The sequence below is a fragment of the Silene latifolia genome, chromosome 9, assembly GCF_048544455.1.
Source record: "Silene latifolia isolate original U9 population chromosome 9, ASM4854445v1, whole genome shotgun sequence".
NCBI classification, from domain to species: domain Eukaryota; kingdom Viridiplantae; phylum Streptophyta; class Magnoliopsida; order Caryophyllales; family Caryophyllaceae; genus Silene; species Silene latifolia.
The window spans coordinates 36,766,189-36,775,462 of record NC_133534.1 but is presented as its reverse complement, the minus strand read 5'-3'; the positions used below and the strand labels follow the sequence as shown (position 1 = coordinate 36,775,462).

The 9,274-nt window shown below is 41.2% G+C and overlaps 1 non-coding gene across 1 annotated transcript; it reads left to right on the top strand.

The window, feature by feature from the left end:
* Positions 1-8,879: 8,879 nt before the first annotated feature.
* On the top strand, positions 8,880-8,986 carry LOC141603865 (small nucleolar RNA R71). Its single transcript, XR_012525707.1, has one exon. It is a non-coding gene; the product is annotated as a small nucleolar RNA R71 (small nucleolar RNA).
* Positions 8,987-9,274: the final 288 nt, after the last annotated feature.

Here is a 9,274-nt window from a genome sequence, read left to right as displayed (position 1 = left end):
AGGTCCTATCCACGACCGGGCACCGAATGTTATAAAACATTTAGGACTCCACGTCGATGTCACAATTGTGTCCTACGAGATATCCGTATAAATCGCCTCTGTGATTGGTCAGTCAACCTTTTGACTTATGGCTCGTTGAACCCACCATCAACCAACGTCACAAAATAATTACCTTGAGTTATCAGCTCACGTGGGCAATTAAGGACCAAAAATATAATGTTTGTTCAGTTCACTTTGTGGTGTTCAAAATTGTCGTACAAATCCACATGAAAAACAAAATATATAAATATCAAAACGATGATGTCGTATAGAGTACAAAAGAGAATGAATCTAATCCATAAAAGAGTACTACAACTTAGGAACACGTTTAATTCCCATGGAATTAACGTGCCCTTCATGCTTATCTTGTCGTAATGGTTTAGTGAGAGGATCTCGCTATGTTATCATCTCAGCAATCTTTTCTATCACTACTTCCTTTTGCTCCACGTAATCTCGGATTAGATGAGCTTTCCGTTGTACATGTCTAGACTTGTTGCTAGACTTAGGCTCCTTAGCTTGGAAGATGGCACCTCTATTGTCGCAATAGATGGTGATCGGGTCATTCGAACTAGGCACTACAGATAGTCCTTGTAAAAATTGACGCATCCATATCGCTTCCTTTGCGACCTTCGACGCGGCATAGTACTCGGACTCGATCGTAGAATCCGCTGTAACACTTTGTTTGGAACTCTTCCAGCTGACTGCAGCGCCATTAAGAGTAAAAACGAATCCAGACTGAGATTTCGAGTCATCTCGATCCGTTTGGAAGCTAGCATATGCGTAACCGGTTGCGCATAGCTTTTGATCGCCTCCATAAGTCAATGCCCAATCTTTAGTCCTCCGTAGGTACTTAAGAATGTTCTTGACAGCCATCCAATGTGATTCACCTGGATGCTGCTGGAATCGACTTGTCATACTCAATGCATATGCCACGTCCGGACGTGTGCATATCATGGCATACATGATTGATCCTATAGCCGAGGCATAAGGAATCCGTGTCATGCGCTCTTTCTCTTCCGGTGTCTCTGGTGCCTGAGACTTGCTCAAATGCACCCCTGGAGCCATAGGAAGAAACCCCTTTTTGGAGTTAGTCATGCTGAATCTCTCTAGGATTTTGTCTATGTAAGACTCCTGACTGAGAGATAACATCCGACGTGATCTATCTCGATAGATACGGATGCCCAGAATTCTTTGTGCCTCACTCAGATCTTTCATCTGGAAATGGTTTTTCAACCATACTTTCACCGAAGTTAAGAAAGGTATGTCATTCCAAATCAGGAGTATGTCATCGACATACAATATTAGGAAGACAATCTTGCTCCCACTCGACTTGATATATAGACATGGTTCCTCGACCGATCGAGTAAATCCATTTTCTTTTATCACTTAGTCGAAACGATGATTCCAACTCCTTGAAGCTTGCTTAAGTCCATAAATGGAACGCTTAAGCTTGCATACTTTCTTAGGATGTTCTGGATCGATGAAACCTTCGGGTTGTACCATGTACAACTCTTCCACCAAAAAACCGTTTAAGAAGGCGGTTTTCACATCCATCTGCCAAATTTCATAGTCATGAAAAGCGGCGATCGCTAAGATAATCCGAATGGAACGCAGCATGACTACGGGTGCAAAAATTTCATCGTAGTGCAAACCTGGCACTTGGGTGAAACCTTTAGCAACTAGTCGTGCTTTATAGATATCTTGTTGACCTTCCACAGAATGCTTTATCTTGTAAAGCCATTTGCATTGAAGGGGACAAACCTTAGCAGGTAAGTCAACCAGATCCCATATGTTGTTCTCATACATAGAGTCCATCTCGGATTGCATGGCCTCAAGCCATAGCTTTGAGTCATAACTAGTCATGGCACCTTTATAGGTTGCGGGTTCACTACTCGTTAAGAGTAGAATGTCATCTATGTCATGTTCCTCGACCATACCACTGTATCTGTCTGGAGGAATAGAGACTCTTCCTGACCTCCTAGGTTCCTCAGGAATATTAACCGCAGCCGGGATTAAAGGAACTGGTTCCTCCAATGATTGCTCGGTATTTGGTTCTGGAATCTCCGACAGGTCGAAGGTTCTATCACTCTTTGCATTCTCGAGAAATTCCTTCTCTAAGAATGTCGCACTAGCCGCAACAAAAACACGTTGTTCGGTTGGCGAATAGAAGTAATGACCAAGTGTTCCTTTAGGATAACCTATAAAGTACGTCTTGACCGATCGTGGGCCGAGCTTATCCTCGTGTCTCCACTTGACATAAGCCTCGCAGCCCCAAACCCGTATAAAGGACAAGTTAGGGACCGTTCCGTTCCATAGTTCATATGGAGTCTTGTCAACAGCTTTTTAGACGGACTTGATTAAGTATTAGAGCAAATGACGAAGAGCATAACCCCACAATGAATCAGGAAATACGGTGTGACTCATCATGGATCGAACCATATCAAGTAGTGTTCGATTTCTCCGTTCGGACACACCATTCAACTGAGGTGTTCCAGGTGGAGTTAACTGTAAGACAATCCCATAGTCCTTAAGGTGTTGATCAAACTCGTGTGAAAGATACTCGCCACCACGATCTGATCGTAGTGTTTTAATCTTTCTACCCAGTTGGTTCTGTACCCGATTCTGGTATTCTTTGACTTTCTCAAAGGACTCACTTTTATGCTTCATTAAGTAGACATAGCCATATCAACTTAAATCGTCCGTGAAAGTGATGAAATACCTATAGCCTTCTCGTGCGGTGATTGACATAGGTCCACACACATCCGTATGTATGAGTCCTAATAGGTCAGCAGCGCGCATTCCAACACCTTTGAAGGAAATTCGAGTCATCTTACCGATAAGACATGATTCACACGTGCCAAATGATTGAAAATCAAAGGCCGAGATAGCTCTATTCTTTATGAGCTATTTTACGCGTTTCTCATTAATGTGTCCCATACGGCAGTGCCATAGATACGTTTGATCTTTGTCACCAACCTTTAACTTTTTATTCATTACGTGTAATATTTCAGTGGTCTGATCTAAAACATAAATTCCGTTCATGGAGACTGCCTTGCCATAAATCATATCGTGTAATGAGAAAATGCAAGAATTATTCTCTATTACAAATGAAAAACCAAGTTTGTCAATTGCGAAACCGAAATAATGTTTTTAGAAAGACTGGTACATAATAGCGATTATATAAAAATAACTCAAATCCGCTAGGAAGCGGATCACGTATGTTCCCCTCGATACGGCAGCCACTCGTGCTCCATTCCCGACACGCAGGTCCACCTCACCCTTTACGAGGGGTTCGATGTTTCGGAGCCCCTGCACATGATTACACAGATGAGAACCACAACCAGTATCTAGTACCCAAGTTCCGTAATTTGCGTGGTTAATCTCAATCATATGAATAAAAGTAGAAGAGGAAGAAAACATACCAACAGGTTTAACACGACCTGCTTTTATGTCCTCATGGTAGACATGACATGTACGCCTCCAATGCCCAGTCTTGTGGCAATGATGGCATTCCATGTTTTCGGTCTTGCTCTTTGTCGCGCCTGATGAGTTACTTGCCTCACCAGGCCCACTCTTACCTGACCATGACTTCTTGAACTTCGGTTTGCCTACTGCTAGGTCTGCTTGAGCTTTGCCCTTACCCTTGCCCTTGTTTGTCACAACGAGAACATCTTGTTTCATGCTCCCACTGAACTTCATGTCCTTCTCGGTCCGTACGAGAAGGGAGTGCGATTCGGGGGACTTTTCTTCAAATCATTCATATAGTAATTGGCTCTAAAGAGCGCAAAACCATCGTGGAGTGAATGAAGCATGCGGTCAATCACAATGTTCTCGCTGATTTTACAATCAAGCGCCTCCAGTCTCTCGACATTCTCAATCATGCTGAGAATGTGTGGGCTAACCGGTTGGCCCTTCTGGAGTCTCGCATCAAAGAAGCGAGTGGTATGCTCATAGGTCACGATTCTCGGTGCTTTCGAGAATTCTTTAGTGAGCGTGGTGAAAATCTTGTTTGCACCTTGGGCTATGAAGCGTTTCTGCAAATTGGATTCCATTGCAAAAATGAGTACGTTTTTAATCGCACCCGCTTCCATGACGAAGTCGCTATACGTGGAGACCTCGTTAACTCGAGCCGTGGGACCTGGGGGTCATGCGGGAGGGGCTCGATCGGATACTTGAGCTTCCCGTCGGCGGTGGGCCGCATTCCGTAATGCCGCCTCCCATTCCGTGAAGTTTGATCCATCATTCTTCGATCTAGTAGACCGATTCATCCGATTCATAAAGATCCGAAGCCGGACTCACGGTCCAATGTGGCACTTGGCATTGGGTCATCGAGGATGCCACCATTAAGTTATTAGCGCTTTAAAAATCGTGATCTACGCTGAAAAAGAAAGAAAAACAAAAACGAAATAAGCAACTCATCGAGGTGATTTAAGTCTATTTAAAATTCAATTTAATCGTGTAGACTTATTGCACTTGCATAATTGAACTCCCTCAAGAATAATACAAGTGATCCCAAGACTCAATTTCCGTAAATTGATAAGCCAACTGTTTAGCTAGTTCTTCCGTAAGAACTCTTGGTCGATAGATTTCCGTAAATCCTATCTATAGTCCACCATAATCACAGGATCGTACGAGTGACCATAGTGTTGAGATAAAATAAGTCAATCAATTTCAACTTACCCGACGTAGAAGGGGTCATATTATGCCTACCGACGAAGAAGGGATTCATTGGAGTTTGACCTATAAAGACTATTCTCAATTTTTGGTTATACGAGGAAGATCCCATCAACTTAGCTTTAATTCATTTTAAGTGAACGAATAACTAGCATTACGTGAATGAATTAACTTAGGTGATGGCTTAAAAATGATCGTGTGACATAATAATGTCAAAGAAAACTAACGCGTGACCTCTATATGAGTCAGTTTTCATGCAATTATTAGGTGGTTTGGTTTTTAGGCGGAATATGATGCATACTATCGTTACAAGAAAATAAATAAAAGAAAGCAATACGTAAATAAAATTCCTAGTGTGGCCTATCCTAGTAAAAAGAACATAATACAACTTTGGAATCCACCGTTGGACCCGAGAAGCTTGTCTTGATGTTCCATCTTTGTCCATGTAGCGGGAGTGAGCATCCGATCTCCATCTTTAGTCTTCTCAAAATTACAATTAAAATTTACAAAATATAAACCTATTTACATTCTAAATAAAAACTGTAATTACAAAAAAAATAAAAATGGAGATACAAGATCTCAAAATACAACCAAGACCGTGTTCCATCATTACGGTAACACGCTCTACTAAGGCCACACTAAGTTACAACCGTTTGTAAAATAAATAAATACGTAATGTAAGCATTCAAAATAACGATAAATGAAATGCATCAACTAAAAACAAATTCATTCGTGACATAATTCCGTAATTATGTTAAATTTATCCAAACCACCTTTTAACAATTTAACAATTAAAATTATGTGACAAAACCGCTTCATCAACTTAATTTTAATTCATGATAATCCGTTATTTTAAATCGTTTTAAAATAACTAAATGGTACGTGAGTGAACCGTTTCACTATCAAGCGAATGCACAAAATACGTATTGTGCACATGTTTTGGCCGAAAAAAATAAAAACTAAAATTTTTTTTTTTTTCTTCACGGTCTGATTGTGAACAGTACACAAATTTTTTTTTTTTTCTTCAGCTATTGCCGAGAGCAAGAAAAAGGCCAAAAAAAATTAATCGGCTCAAAAACCGAGAGCCATCAACAAAACAAACAAAAATCGATTTGTTAAAAACCAATTGTAAATTGAACATAATCCGTATTAAAGTAAAATTACAATTGACATGATCTTCACATATTGTTATAATTATCGTTTAAAACAACAATACGCAAAGAACAAATCGAAAACAAAACAGAAGATCGTCACAAGGCACGATTTCCAATGCACAAAAAAAATTCAGCCGTGTAAAAAAAATACAAACCAGTCGTGACAAATAAAATGATGCCTCACGTTTTTTTATGCAAAAAAATATCGATTCAATTTCGTTTGATGAAAAACATATAGAAAAATTTACGTGGCCTCGCTCTGATACCACTTGTAGGGTAATATCCGTATAAAACCCTTAAATTATAGGACTATAACGTAAATTTAATATGCAATTTATGGTCATAAACGAAATACAACAAAGAAACGATAAAGCATTAGAAATAACCTTCGGTCCTAGTGCAATTCGGCAATGATAGAGATCAAAGTAGATCTCCTCCTAATTGTTGCACCCAAGATCGTCTGAGACTATGCCCTTGTGCTAGAAATGTATTCTCTAATTGCCTTGCAATATTGAGAGAATTTGTTGTGAGTTTCTTTAGATGTGAGATCTAAAGTTTTGAGAGAAAATGTTTCTCAAAACCCTAATTTTTGTTGCAAAAATGAATTAGGTCACAAAAGGAGAGGAGCTCTCCTTTTGTTCCTCACTCGGCAAACCGTGAGCATAGGGGGGGAAATGGGCTTTCCATTTTCTCCTCATTTAACTCGTGGTCCGACTCAAAATTCGCTAAATGTATATGACACGATTTTATTATAAATCGTCTTCGGTTATCGGTTATTAAAAATATCAACTAGTAACATGACTCAGTCGATATATTAATACTTGTCCGACAATGACGATATTGTATAATTATATTCAATATACATTAATTAAATATAATCGTTTATATTTAATTTACAAATTAACTGCTTAATTCGCCTTAGCCATTATTATTTAATCCGTATTAAATAATTATCTCAACATCGCATTTGACTGATTACTAGTCAATAACTCCGACTAACTGGTTAGTCAACTTTGGCATCAACATGACTGTATTTTCATACCGTCACATCTCTCAAACGTATCCTATAGGTGTGACTTTTAGGGACCAGTTGATCACCGCCATCTGTATGACAATAACGTCAAACTTATCTAGCAAGCCAACCGTTATTGATAAACGTGGACCAACTGATTATAATACAAAAGTATACCCTTTGATCCTTTTAGAGATTTAAATGTTATTGCACTACTTGTAGAGGACACCAACCCCAACATATCTAGTACAACGAAGTCAACAGGGAAGAAAAACTTTCCTATTTGAACAGGAATGTCCTCTAAGACTCCTATTGGCTGGACCGCAGATCGGTCAGCCATCTGTACTGTCATATTGGTGACTGCAAACCTAGTCAATTTCAATTTCCTAGCTAGACTCAAAGGCATAACGCTAATGCTAGCTCCTAGGTCACATAATGCCTTCTCAATTGAGAAGGTACCAATATTACAAGGAACGGAGAAGCTACCTGGGTCAGCTAATTTATGTGGTGCAGTATGGGTTAAATAAGAGCATGACTCTTCATCAGTGAGTGCGACAGTATGCACAGTTTCAAGTGACTTCTTTTTAGACAGGAGTTGCTTCATGAATTTCATATAAGCAGGCACTTGATTGACCAACTCAAGAAAAGGAACTTGTACATTTAAGCTACGGATAACATTTTCAAACTTATTAAATGATACCTGTTCCTTCGTCGGCACCAATCTCTCCGGATAAGGGGCTGTAAGAAGTAACTTAGCCCGCTCCTCTAAATCTCGCATGCCGGCATCGGTGGACTTAGGCTGAAAGTCCACAACCTTCTCTTTGTTGTAACTTGACCCTTCTTCAGACCGTCTCAAATGTGAACCATTAATCGACATAGGGTCGTACTTCGTAACCGAAACTGACCCATCAGCATTTGGGTCTTGCCTCAATGTTTTCGGGGCGGTCGTACCCCGAAACAAGTGATCCCTCAAGTTATCGGGCATTGGAGGACGAAATTGTGCATTATCAGCAGCGACCTCAGTCGATCGACCATGTTGCTCAGTCGATCGACTGAGTTCTACAGTTCCAGAAGCTGTTTCTCTGCGTGCTTCAGTCGATCGACCGGGTGTATCAGTCGATCGACTGATATACCTGGTAGACGCCTTTTTCTTATTATTATTCAACACGGCCTTTTTCTTGCTCGATTCCGCTTCACCTTTTTCAGGGACATCCTCAACCATAGCAGGTCCCTCCAGGGTGGACCCACTCCTCAAAGTAATGGCATTAAGGGTCTCTTTTTGGTCCATCTGCGTCGGTAAATGTCCCGGAGCTCGAGTTGTATTCTTGCTAGCCAATTGGGCAATTTGGCTCTCCAACATCTTCATCCCGGCCTCTCTAGCTTGAGACTCCTTTAGCAGCAAATTCTTCAACTCAGCAAGATCGGAATTTTGGGACTACTGCTGCTGCTGAGGAACATATGGAGGCTTTTGGTACTGTTGTTGCCTATGAGGGGGCACATAATTCTGCTGATGCTGCTGCTGTGGAGGTTGAGTCGGATTCAGAACATTTTGGCTACTCCACCTCAAGTTTGGATGGACATTCGGCTCATAGTAAGTGTTTGTCTGCCTATAATGTTGAAAGGCAGCACAAGACTCAAAGGGACTGGGACAATTGTCTGAAACATGTCCCTCAGCTCCACATCTTTTGCAGACGAAAGGACCGTCTGAAACAGCATTCACATGGTAGATCCCTCCTTTTGAAGCTCCTCCCAACTCGTACTTGTCAAATCTCGCAGTGAGAGCTTCTAATGCAGCTACAGAAGGAGATTCAGCAGCTCTCCTTTGATTTCCCCTGGAATTCCCATACTCAGCTTTGTGGGTGGCCAAGTCATCAATAATTTTCCACCCCTTAGTCTCTCCCATATTCTCCTGGAATCTGCCACTAGCTGCAGCATCCAAGATAGCCCTCTGATCGTCGTAGAGCCCATTATAAAACTGATTGCATAGGCTCCATTTCTCAAACCCATGATGCGGAATGGTTCGCACCAGCTTCTTGAAACGGACCCATGCCTCATGAAAGTTCTCGTCAGGCCCCTGTTTAAAGCTCGTGATCTGAGCTCTAATGGCATTAGTCTTCGAATCAGAGAAGTACTTCTTGTAGAATGCCAAGGCCAAAGAATTCCAGTCGGTGATCCCATTAGCATCTCGGTCCAGGTCTCTGTACAACTCCCTTGCAGCATCACGAAGAGAGAATATAAACATGGTTTCCTTCACCTGGTCCTGGGTCACACCGGTCGGCGGGGGTATAGAGCAGCAATAATCAATAAATATCTCCATATGCTTGGCAGCATCTTCATTTGCAGCTCCCCCGAATTGGTTCCTCTCAACCAAGTTGATATATGAAGGCTTCGGTTC